Source organism: Rattus norvegicus, chromosome 7 (genome assembly GCF_036323735.1).
Source record: "Rattus norvegicus strain BN/NHsdMcwi chromosome 7, GRCr8, whole genome shotgun sequence".
In the NCBI taxonomy this organism is placed as follows: domain Eukaryota; kingdom Metazoa; phylum Chordata; class Mammalia; order Rodentia; family Muridae; genus Rattus; species Rattus norvegicus.
The window spans coordinates 71,300,615-71,313,795 of NC_086025.1; the positions used below are offsets into that span (position 1 = coordinate 71,300,615).

At 45.1% G+C, this 13,181-nt stretch overlaps 1 long non-coding RNA gene across 1 annotated transcript; it reads left to right on the forward strand.

Annotated features, from left to right (window-relative positions):
* Positions 1-3,051: 3,051 nt before the first annotated feature.
* On the forward strand, positions 3,052-12,870 carry LOC102550353 (uncharacterized). The gene is made up of 2 exons (XR_355620.5): positions 3,052-3,728; positions 10,323-12,870. It is a non-coding gene; the product is annotated as an uncharacterized LOC102550353 (long non-coding RNA).
* Positions 12,871-13,181: the final 311 nt, after the last annotated feature.

Below are 13,181 nucleotides of genomic sequence, written 5' to 3' on the forward strand. Positions count from 1 at the left end.
GGTCTCTCCTTCTACCATGTAGGTCCTAGAAATTGAACTCGGGTCGACAGGTTTGCTGATGAGCTTTTATCCACTGACCCATTTCGCTGGTCCCAGATATGGAAAGGTTTTGATTGATATCTTCAACTTTAACTATCAATGTGACCCAGCCTAGAGAAACTTGAGAAGAGAGTTTCAATTGCAGAATTGCCAGATCAGATTAGCTTATGGACAGGGGTGTGTGTGTATCTTGATTGTTCATTAATGGAGGAGGGCCCAGCCTACTGTGGCCAGCATTGATTCCACAGGAGTGCAAAGAACTCTAGCTGAGCATAAGCTGTTCGGCAAACCAGCTTGTAAGCAGCACCCTGTGGTTCCTACTGTACCTCTCTGGCTGGGAAGTGAGTTACTTGGTTGGACATAATGTGTGTGGAATAGCAGGCAAGCCTGCCTCCGGGTCCCTGCTTGAGTTCCTTCCCCGACTTCCTTCAGGGATGGAGTCCAACCTGTAAGCTTGTAGTAGTTCGAAAGTTTGGCCCACGGGAAGTGGCCTACTAGGATGTGTAGCCTAATTGAAGTAGGTGTGGCCTTGCTGGAAGAAGTCCGTCACTGTGTGGGCAGGCTTTGGAGGCTGCTCCTATGCTAGGGCTCCACCCAGTGTGGAAAGAGAGGTTTGCTGCTCCCTTTGGATCAAGATGTAGAACTCTTGGCTCCTCCAGCACCATGTCTGCCTGCATGCTGCCTTGCTTCCTGCTGTGATGATGGTAGACTGAACCTCTGAACCTGTAAGCCAGACCCAGTTAAATGTCTGCCTTTATAAGAGTTGCTTTGGGCATGGTGTCTCTTCAGAGCGATAGAAACCCTATACTAAGACAAAGCTGAAATAAACCCTTTGTTCCCCTGTTGCCTTTGTCTGTGGTGTCTTACCACAGCAATGGAAACCCTAAGACAAAGCTGAAATAAACCCTTTGTTCCCCTGTTGCCTTTGTCCATGGTGTCTTACCACAGCAATGGAAATCCTAATTAAGACAGAGCTGAAATCAACATTGCACTGTAGTTTTTGTTTTCTGCTTTTATTTTTAGGCAGGGTCTACAGGAGAGCCTAGAGCTTTTGAGCCCCTCACAGGAGAGCCTAGAGCTTTTGAGCCCCTCACAGGAGAGCCTAGAGCTTTCAAACCCCCTCCCCTCACATCCTGAGTGCCGGAACTACAGCTGTGCAACAGCACACCTTCTTCAGGTCTTTTCCTCATTGCCATATAGAAATTACTTATTAAGGGAATTATCAGTTTGGGATGCAGTTGTGGAGATTTTCAGGAATTTGTCATTAATCTCCAACTGTGCCCACTGCTTTCATCTTTGTGAAAGTTGATCCTCTCCTCCTCTGTGGCTCTGGATTTTGTGTCATGCCCAGGAAGGCCTTCCCTGCCCCGAGAAGAGAAAGCTTTGCTCCCTCAGGTCTTACCTGAGGGGGGAGAGGGCGATTTTGTTGCTATTTTCTGAACGGCAGCCACTCTGGTACCATTTCTCGGGATTTCTTTAACGATCAGGAGCAAGTCAAGAACTCTCGGTATCTTGCATGTATCCGTCTAGAAGTTTCCTGTGTTTGGAATGACATTTTATCAAATGCTCACACTATGTGTCACAGTGTCTTACTTTTCAGAGGAGGGAAGCAAGTCTCAGAGAGATTGAGAAAATGGCTCATTGTCACACAGTGGGAAGTGTCACCCAGCCTACTGTGCCTATCTGCCACCCTGTGATTCACCTTCTTCATTTCTTCCTCAAGGTCCCCATGCTATGCCCATGGGTTGGCCGATGCCTGAGGTCTGAGGGATACTAATCCACTGCCCAACTGGCAAAGCCACCTGTAGGCAGAGGCAGGTGTGTCCACTGAGCTGCCCAGTCATCCAGGACTGGGATGAGAGGCCGTAAGGGAGTCTTTTCTCATGGCCAATGACACTGTGTGCTTACTGTTCTTGTTTTTAAAATTAAAGCCCAAATGTTCAGTTTACCAATGACGACTCAGGACCCAGATGCTGGGATGAAAGCCTGCTAGCTCAGAGAGGCAGAGAAAGGGCTCAGGTGACCTTCCTACTCCACTGATATCTCAGAAGGATAGAGTCCTTTCTCCTTCTCCACACTGTCTTAAATACCCTTCAACTCCAAGACCCTCCTTCCTTTTTCCTGGGTTTTCTTCTGTTCAATCTCTGTCAACTGGTTGCTTTCTCTGCCTCTTGACCTATTTAATCCTGTTCATGGAAAGCTCTTGGGTTAAAAGCGTGCGCTAGGGCTGAGCCACAACAAGACAATATTCACAGTCATGGGGGTTCAATGTGATCAACTGTCCTTCAACATAAACCGAAAGGTAAATATTCTGGGTTGGCTTGGTGGCTCATGCCTTTAATCTTAGCAGTCACAGAAGATCTCTGTGAGTTTGAGGCCATGCTTCCTGGTATACAGAGTGAGTTCCAGGTCACTCAGTGATATAAAGTAAGACTCTGTTTTGAAGAAATAGAAGAAGCAGGAGGAGCAGGAAGAGAAGGAAAGGGAAGGAAAGGAGGAGGAAAAGGAGGAGGAGAAAGAGGAGGAGGAGAAGGAGGAGAAGGAAGAAGAGAAGGAGGAGGAGGAAAAGAGGAGGAAGAGGAAGAGGAAGAGGAGGAGGAAGAAATAATAATAATAGTAATATTCTGGAGCTGGGGAAATACCCCAAACAGCTCAGTGGGTAAAAATGCCAGCCACATTAGTACATGGGCCTGGAGATGATCCAAGCATCTGTGTATAAAGTCCAAAGCCTGACACCCTGTAGTCAGCCTGGGTGTAACAGTGAGCTGTAGGTTCAGCGAGGGACTCTGCTCAAAACATGAGGTGGAGAGGGACAGAGGCAAAACTTGATAGGACCTGTTCTCTGTGAGCATGCACACATGTGTGTGCTTCACGAGCACTCATATGCACACTAGAGAGTAAACACGCCTACTTTGAAGTGGGCTGTAGGAAGAAGATGCCAGAAGGGCAAGCAGAGAGCCAGGTGTCAGGGAATTTTCAGAAATGCTCTGAAGTAGAGAGAGCCCACTGAGGGTGGCTTCTGCTGGGTGAATGTGACTGATTTCCCCTCCAGTCTCTGGGCAGGACACAGAATCAGCAACTCCCTGGGGCGTTACTTCCTTCTGGCTCTGACTCCCGCCTTTGTTACCCTTCTTATCAGCCAGGAAAAGGCTGTGGCTTCAGGCATGAATCCACAGACTGGAGCCTGGAGCTGGCACTGCAGCATTCTATCACAGTATTATGGACGTCCTTGAATCTGACCGAACAAGAGAAAGGTTGCCCCATCCTGGAAACAGTGGGGAGGTGATGTTGGCTCCGGAGAAAAATGAAGGGTGTCCCCAGAGGAAACCTCACAGCCCACTGGGGAGCACAAAAGTCTTGCAGGACGAATAAAGAACTGCGGCTGAAACCTTCCAGCTACAGTCCCCGTGCTTCTCCTGATGTTGAGGGCAACCGCAGTGGGGCCCATGTAATTCAATGCTGACCACTCCTGACCTTGCTGGGTAACCACTAACAGACTTCAGCCAACCTCTACTCTGTCTCTTAAAAGCTGATTCCCCTCCTACCTTGGCACTACCCAGATGCTTTGAAAACAGACACCCTGCCTACTTCTGGCTCAGGCCAGCATCTTTCCTGCAGCTCTGCCAAGAGACCCCTCTCCAGGGACTAGTCCAGGACTTCTGGGCTCAGTGAGTGTCATCCCACCTCAGGTAGGACTACTGATGTGGCCACTGTGCCTAGCTGGCACTGCACGTGCTCTGTTGGTTTGCTTGTTTTGCTTTTTATTTTCAAACTTTAAAAAATCTTTTGAGACTATAATTACATCATTTCTCTTTCCTCCTTCCAGAACTTCTCATGTACTACCACTTCCAAATTCATGGTCTCTTTCTTTAATTGTTGTTACATTTATATATAGCATTTAACATAAGGTAATTAATATACTATTTTATGATACAATGTGTGCTGTGTTCATTTATTATATCATAATAAACTACAACATAGTAAATATACTAGAATAAATATACATTTAATAAAATATATTTTATATTGTATTATGTTCCTAAATACGTAAATACAACCTTCTTAGTCTGCGTAATGTTTATACCTCTAGACACAAGTTTCCAGGGCTGCATTTGGTACTGGATAGCCAATTATCATGCTCTCCCCTAGGGAGAACATTTCTCCTGCTCTCAGTGGCGTTCCTTAGCCACTTAGACTGTAGTTCTCTGTCTAAAGTTAAGGCCCCGCCCACCACGGGTATTGATGTCATTCTTGTCAGGTCATGGTGAGGCAGTCATGGTGGTAAGACAATGTGTGTAGTTCCTAACATTTCCAGGAGATAAAATCTCACCACAATCTCCCTGTTACTCCATCTCTTACGGTCTTTCCACTCCCTCTTCCACAATGATCCTTGAGCACTGGACACAGGAGCTACAGTGTAGATGAAACTGGACTCTACAACTCTATTTTGATTGGCTGTAGTTTTATAACTGATGGTTTCTGTCTGTTGCAAACTAAAGTCCTTAATAAGGACAATGACAACACTTATCCGTGGATGTAAGGACAAATATTCAGAATGCAGTTAGGAATTTAGTAAAGTGACAGTTGTAGATTCTCCTTCTAGCCCTGACTTTTCTAACCCTGGGTAGCTGGCTAGGTTTCCAGTACCAGGCATGATTTCCCTCCTATTGAATGGGTCTTAGGTCCAATTAGAGAGCTGTTGGTTTCCACCAAGGTGTGTGTGCCCCATTGTACCTGAAGGGTTACTGTGCAATGGTGGTGGTTGTTTTTAGTTCATAGTTGTCATAGGAGGACTATGGGTTGCTTCCTCCTTTGAAAACTTACACGGTGCCTTTTGTGCCATGAAAGTTGGTCCTCAGGGAGGAGGTTTTCAGGTCAGACCCAGCTTGGGGTGGGGGCTGGGTGCTCTGGGCCCTGTGACCAAAGTGCATGGTGTCTTCAGCAATAAAGACTTACCTTCTGCCTTTAGTGGGCAACCAAGGCCAATAACAATAGTCTGTAATGTTTGGGGAGTCTCTTGAACTATGCTGGTCAACAATTTTAGGATTATTGTTAGGTGGCCTTTGGCTCTTAGAGGGAGCAGTGTCCAGATGATTGATATATATATATATATATATATATATATATATATATATATATATATATATATATATATATCATGTATTATAAATATTTTTAGGTAGTTAGTTGTGATGGTTTGTATATGGTGGCTCAGACACTATTAGGAGGTGTGGCTTTGTTGGAATAGGTGTCGATAAGATAGTCTTTAAGACCACCTTCCTAGTTGCCTGGAAGTCAGTATTCTGCTAGCAGCCATCAGATGAAGTTGTAGAACTCTCAGCTCCTCCTGCACCATACCTGCCTGGATGTTGCCATGTTCCCCTTGATGATAATGGACTGCACCTCTGAAACTGTAAGCCAGCCCCAATTAAATGTTGTCCTTATAAGAGTTGTCTTGGTCATGGTGCCTCTTCACAGCAGTAAAACCCTAAGTTGTATGATTCTGACCTCTTCTTCAGACATTCTTACTATTACTTTACCTTCTTTGTGTATCTGTCTTCCTATACTATCACTAGAGGCCCCCAGATTTCCCTTTCTGATCACTTATAGCCAACTCTTTCCCCCTCTATCACTCCTACCCCCACCCACACTCCACATAGTCCCTTTGTACTTTCCTTGTTTCTGCAGTTATTCCAGGTTATAAACTTACACCCAAAGATTTGGAGCTAGGAACCATAGGTGAGAGAGAACATGTGGTCTGGGTTACCTCATTCAGCATGATCTTTCCTAGGTCCATCCACCTACCTGCAGAATTCGTGGTTTCATTTTTCTTTCCGTCTGCACACTGTCCCACGATGTGTATATACCACGTCTTCACTATCCTTTTGCCAGCTGAGGGACATTTAGGCTGTTTCCACTTCATAGCTGTTATGAACAAAACAATGGTGAGTATGGCTGACTGATATCTGTGGAGATCTTTGAGCACATGTGAATGGTAGGTCATATGGTAGACTTCTTTTTAGCTTTTTGAAGATTCCCCGTGCTGATTTTCAGAGTGTCGGTACCAGGTTTTCAATCCTGATTAAGCCCATATTTCTATCACAGTGGCATGAACGTGTGTACCCAGGAGTGTGTACATACAGTAACTAAAAGTTTTAACAAGTTTAAAGTAAAAATAAGACAGATAACAAAAAAGTAACAATTCTTTACTGTATTACTATTCCAGATCTCAAGATGCATTTCAGAGCCATAATAATGAAAACAATATGGTATAGCACAAAAGGAGACATGTAGGGATAGAGACAGAAGCCAACACTGAGAGTTTCTTCTCTCTAGATCCTTTCCAACATTAAGTGTCAGTTGTTTTGTTGGTCTTTACTATTATGATTAGGGTCCTGCTTGGCCATGTAAGGGGCAGAATAACGCGGTTCCTGCCCCTGGAACAGAGCCAGAATCAGCAGGGCAGGTGCCTCCACAAGTGTTGATGGTTACTGGGGGTGTGAGACGTGCGTGTGTGTGTGCGTGTGTGTGTGTGTGTGTGTGTGTGTGTGTGTGTGTGTGTGTGTGTGTGCTACTTCTTGATCCTCCTTCAAAGAATATTCTCTCTGCCAAGGTTAATGACTTAATGATAGTCAGAGATAGCTTGTGGGAGGCTAGGGCATGTCTAATGTCTCAGTAAAATAGTAGGACACTGTGACCTTCAGCACTGCCCTTAAGGCTATTGGAAGGTGTCAGTGTGTAATGTGTTGGGGTCCCAAGGGTAGAGGCACATTAACCAGGACACAGGGGGTACACAGCCAAGTCAGCTTCTTTTAAAGATTCCCCAGTGTTAGTTCTCACCAAGTCCTTTTTCCCTAGCAATAGCTTACATTGGTTCAGAGTGACCCAAACCTCCTTACAGACTGAGAAATCTGTCTGCAGTTCATCTCTCAGATGTGTTGCTTTTTATAATTAGAAACAAAGTTACTTGCTCATGAGAAAAGGATGGCGCAGGCCACTTCCTCAGGTTTGCACTTGCTTGGCAGAACACCTGGTCGCTCTGAAGAGAAAGGATGCTCACGCTGTCCCAGTCAGACGCCCACGCTGTCCCAGCATGCTGGGTTCTCAGATATCCTTTAGTTACCTCGCAGCTAGCAGGCTGGGAGCAGTCTCCTCATGCCATATCTGTACAGGAAGGAATGCTGCAAACATGAGTTCAAAAATATATAATTTCTCAACTGTGCAGAATGTATGGATGCAATATGAATTGTATAAGGAGCTTCACAGACCTAAAGGAACAGAGGCAGCTGCACTATGGGCCAACTTGTCAGAAAGATACTGAGGAAGGAAATAGATTTGGGGAACGGTGATCCCAGGGCCGGATCCCACCCAGCTGAGGTTTTTATTTATGCTAATACAGGCAGGCAGATTCCTGAGTTCAAAGTCAGCCTGGGACAGAGGGAGTGTAGGTCCAGACGTGACAGGAATCTTATCGTATTGTCTGTGCTTGTGCTTGCTGTCTGGGGCTGGAGTCATGGAATGCTGATTCATAGGATAATCAGAAGGGAACCTTGGGTAATGACTAAATTGATACGTAAAGAAAAGGCAGGTGGTGAGCTCTCCAGAGTTTTTACAACGGCAAGAGAAAGCAGGACATAGGCCACCTCCTCAGTTTGTAACCCATGATTTGTTTGGCTGCTCCCAGACACCCCTTCCTCAGAACTCCTCTCAAGTCAAGTCCATCCTTGGCAAGGAAGACGTCTCAAAGCTGTCTTGATTTGCCTTTCCCTCTTTGCTAGGGGACAATGAACATTTTAAAAGATTCCTGTGCCATGGTTTTCTCTCTTTGAGAACTCTCTGATCAAATCATTTTTTAATAAGTCATTTGATCTGCTTGGTTTTTGTTTTTTTTTGTTTTTTGTTTTTTGTTTTTTGTTTTTTGTTTTTTGTTTTTGTATATTCTAGATCTAAACTCTCCATTGGATGGCTGTGGCATAGATTCTCCCCCATCCTGTGGGCTTCCTGTTCACCTGTTTTTTTGTTTGTTTGTTTTAATTTGTTTTATGTATATGAGTATACTGTCTTCATGCATACCAGAAGAGGGCAGTAGATCCTGTTACAGATGGTTGTGAGCCACTATGTGGTTGCTGGGAATTGAACTCAGGACCTCTGGAAGAGCAGTCAGTGCTCTTAACCACAGCCCACTGATTTTTATTTTTTAGCTGTGTAGTCAATTGTTGGTCTTGATTCTGGGGAAATGGAGTCATAAAGTCTTTTCCTCACCCATCACAAAGGGCACTGTCTGTGTTCTCTTCTGCCAGTCAGTGTCTCAGACAGTTTGCTTAACTCATTAGCTCACTTGGAGTTAGTCTTTAGGCAAAGGTGATGGGGACACTGGCTAGCGTGGATTAGAACCATTTGTTGATGATGCTTTTCCTTTCCTGGTTTATGTTTTTGGCATCTTTGTCAAATACTAAGGGGTTGAAGCTTCGTGTTCATGTTCTGGTCTTCAGTTCTGTTTAGTTGGTCCTCATGTCTATTTTTGTGCCAGTTCCATATTGTTTTGGTACTATGGCTCTGTAATGAGATCTGGAATAGTAATCTTTCCAACATCTTTCTTTCTGTTCATTTGCTTTTTTTTTTACTTTAAACTTTACTTTTACTTTTGTTTTTACATTTATTTACTGTGTGTGCATCTCATAGGTGTACAAGTTCATGCCACTGTTTTTGTGAGGAAGTCAGAGGATGATAACTTTCAGTATCTGTTCTCTCCTTCTACCTAATGATTCTCAGGGATTGGATGGAGCACAGGCCATCAAGCTTAGCAGCAAGTGACTTTACCTTGACACATTTAACCAGCCTGATTTTTGTGTTTTTGAGTCAAGGTCTTATGTAGCCCAGGCTAACTTCAAACTCAATATGTAGCCAAAGATAGTCCCAACTCCACCTTCCAAGTGCTAGGATCGAGTTGCATGACACCACTCCTGGACCGTATCTTCCTTTAACGCATCTTCATTCACATCTGACCCTCTTTATCAGACGGTGAAGTTCCGGGAATCAGGGATTGTTCTCCATCAATTCCAGATGCCCAGTCCTCCCACAGGCTGGCCAGAAAGCAAGAGCTAGGGTGTTCAGGTGAAGTCTTCCTTCTCAGCCAAAGTGAAGTATTTCCAAGTAATGTGAGAAAATCAAACACCTCATTTGATAAAGCTGACCCTCAGAACTCTAGCATGCTTTACAGCTTTCACGGGACAAACTGGGGTCCCAGAAATGACTTAGTTTCCTAGAGCAGAGTCGCTTGCCGAAGCCAGGTCAGGGCACAAGGGTCATTACTACAGTGCAACAGAACACACCCTGGGCTTAGCTGAGACAGCTCTATAGCTTAGCTGCTTTATTCTTTGGCCCCAAAATCTTAAAATTAAAAAAAAAAATAGCATCTATATTCTCTCTTCATTTCAACTATGTATTTCTTTTTGAAAAGTTGCCTTCCATTAACTTTTTGACTAAAAGTATATGTGCTTGGCCAGCCACATGTAATTCCAGCACTCAAGAGAAAGTCAAAGTTATGCTAGGCTATTTGAGAGTCTCTGTCTCTTTCTCTCTCTCTCTCTCTTTCTCTCTCTCTCTCTCTCTCTCTCTCTCTCTCTCTCTCTATCTATCTATCTTTCTCTCTCCCTCCCCCTCTCCTCCTGTCTCTCTGTTTCTCCTAAATTGTTCAGAAAAGTAAAATATTAAAAATTAATTAAACCCCACAAGCCATAGCTAACTTCTTACCACTACTGAGAATCTGTAATTGTAATCAAGCCATATGCTGGAGTTCATTCTCTTAATTAAGTGGGGACAATGCTGGGGCACCTACCAGTGCTGGGGAGGTAGAGGCAGGCAAATCTCTGAGGTTGAGGTCAGCCTGGTCTACAGGGCTAGAGCTCCAGGACAGCCAGGGCTACACAGAGAAAGCCTGTTTCAACGCACACACACACACGCCCAAAGAATACATTACCACTATATAATAAAACAGATTATCTGTAGTACAGTGTGATATTCAGACTGTGCATATGATACATACTTATTAAATCAAGGAGATTAGACGCACTCTGAACTATGATCACTTTACTGTGCTGTAGAAATAAAATATATTTTAAACAAAATAGATACTAAAATAAAGTCCAAGAATGACAGACTGAAAATATGAGCAACTGATAAAGGAAGCTGGGGTGCCTTTGTTTTGGGGTGTCAGTATGTTTGCATTGCAGAAATCATTTGGATACCAATTTGCTTGACTCTCACACTTTTATTCCAAACAGGGAAGCCAGCATTTTGGATTGTGTGCCGTTTTCTGACTGGGCTGAGCACTGAAGAGCTCTGTGTGCTGTTTTCTGACTGGGCTGAGCACTGAAGGGCTCTGTGTGCCGTTTTCTGACTGCGCTGAGCACTGAAGGGCTCTGTGTGCCGTTTTCTGACTGGGCTGAGCACTGAAGGGCTCTGTGTGCCGTTTTCTGACTGTGCTGGGCACCGCTGCTTCAGTCATCAGAGGAAAGAACTGCTCAACGTGCTGAACGGTGGACAAACAAGTTTGCCGAGGAAGTGATTCTGAGGCTACAAAACAACCTGAATCCACAGGAGACAAACCACCAAGGACACAAAACAAGGAGTCCCTCCGTTCAGGAGACAGCTCCCCAGGGAGAGGACTGCCACAAGGTGTCCTCGCACACAGAGCTTTCACGTGTCAGAAATGATTACTGGTGACTCGGTATGTACTAAGGAGATGTGGAATGTTCGGCAAGCACCTCTTCCTGGACACCTGCACAGCCCCAAGAGATACAAAACGACGACATCTTTAACATACGGGGCACAAGTGTCTGGCACTAGATCCTTTTCCCGAAGTCCCTAATAAGGGCTGTGACTCAGTGTAGGCATCTATCGTTACAAAGCTGTCCCCACCCAGTTGGCAAATAATAACAGTTGGGGGGGGGTGTCAAATAAAAGCAGGAAAGGAGATGAGTCCCTCCAGATTAGATTTCTAAACTAAGGTGCAAGAGTGTCATGGTTTTTCAGTGGGGTCTGACAGCACAGACCTATAGGCCCCCGAACTTGAGAGACTGAGCAAGAAGGATTGCTCCCCGTGCGAGTGTGACCAAACACACATGCATGAAAATGTGGCAATGAGTGAGACATGTGAGTTCAGCCTATGATCCCAGTACTTGGAGGGTGGAAAGCAAGCAGGGAGAAGGAGGAGGGAAAGCTGTCATAATGAAGCCTGTACGTTTGTGATTAATAAATGCTAATAGGAACCTGGGGCTGGGGGTTGGGGATTTAGCTCAGTGGTAGAGCGCTTGCCTAGGAAGCGCAAGGCCCTGGGTTCGGTCCCCAGCTCCGAAAAAAAAAGAACCAAAAAAAAAAAAAAAAAAAAAAAAAAAAAGAAAGGAACCTGGGGCTGTGGGCATGGCTCAGTTGGGGACCTGAGTTCTGATCACCAGCACCCACATAAAATAGCAGGCCCACTTACAGTCAGCACAAAGGAGTAGAGGCAGGGGGATCCCTCGAACATGCTGACCTGCCAGTCCAGCCAAAACAGTAAGTTCTAGGTCTAATGACAGGCTCTGTCCCCAAAAATAGAGTGGAGAATGACAAAAGACACCTGACATTAATCTCTGGCCTTCAAAGGGTCATAATGCACGCATGGGCATCTGACCCTGCATGTACACATACACGCAGACACACACATACCGAGAGAGAGAGAGAGAGAGAGAGAGAGAGAGAGAGAGAGAGAGAGATGCATGTGTACATATATAGACACGCCTATGCATATACACAATTACAACAAAGAATTTTTAAAAGAAACCAAAAGAATGATCATAGGGTTTCGGGATGATATTGGGGCTCAGAAAACAACGCCCCGACATTTAACAGCTGACATGCTAAATGAAAGGAACCTCAAGGCTTGAGGAGCTGAGAGTCAAGCTGTCCCCAGCCTATTCTAGTTCTCACCTTCCCCCAGACAGGAGGGGACTCCCTCTGAAATTCCCAACCAAGACCAAAGACTCTTCAGAGAAATGCCTTGGTCTGGGACTCATTCCCTACCTAGGGTTGTTAACGAGGGAAAAATTAATCAAAGAGACTGAGACCAAACACTTTTTCTTTCTATTCTGGAGCAGTCCTGGGGATGTTCTAAGAGGCTTTGTGACTTGTTTTGTCTCCACACAGCCTGTCCTCTCTGTCCCATAACTTGTCCCAGCCCTCTCAGAACATAGAGGAGCCGTATCCCAGAATCTGCCTGGCCCCAGACCCAGTCATTCCCCCACAAGTTACAGATGAATCCCTCTAGAGTATAGTCTCATTTCTCTCCCCCTCTGCAGAGAAGGAGCCTAAGAAGTTTCCGATGTCCCTGGGTATCAGGTAATCCCCTCTACTACTTCTTGAGTGATGTAAAGGTCTATAGCATGAATTTTAGTTTCTTTAAAAACACAGACATGTTATAGGAATGTGTTTTCATTTTTTAAAAGATTTCATTTATTTTATGTATGAGAGTACAGTGTTTCTGTCTTCAGACACACCAGAAGAGGACATCAGTTCCCTTTATAGATGGTTGTGAGCCACCATGTGGTTGCTGGGAATTGAACTCAGGACCTCTGTGTAGAGCAGCCAGTGCTCTTAACTGCTGAGCCATCTCTCCAGACCTTGTGTTATTTTAATCCCAGGTATGGGATATGGAACTGCTTCAGATGGTCCATAGCAGCTGACAATTTGTCTGGTGCTCCAGCAGGGGTGTGATCTTGTCAATTTCAGATAGTTTATGCAAGTGACATTTGAAATTCTGGGGACTCTTGAAAGGGTATAAAAAAGCTAGAGCCCTGAGAGGGGCATGGTGGCTCCTCCTCCTCCTCCTCTTCCTCCTCCTCTTCCCCTCATTCCTTCTCCTCCTCCTCTTCCCCTCATTCCTCCTCCTCTTCCTCTCATTCCTCCTCTTCCTCCTCCTCCTCATCCCCTCATTCCTCCTCTTCCTCCTCCTCTTCCCCTCATTTCTCCTCCTTCTCCTCATCTTCCCCTCATTCCTCCTCCTCCTCTTCCTCCTCTTCCCCTCATTTCTCCTCCTTCTCCTCATCTTCCCCTCATTCCTCCTCCTCCTTCCCCCCTCCTCCTCTTCCTCCTCTTTCTTCTCATTC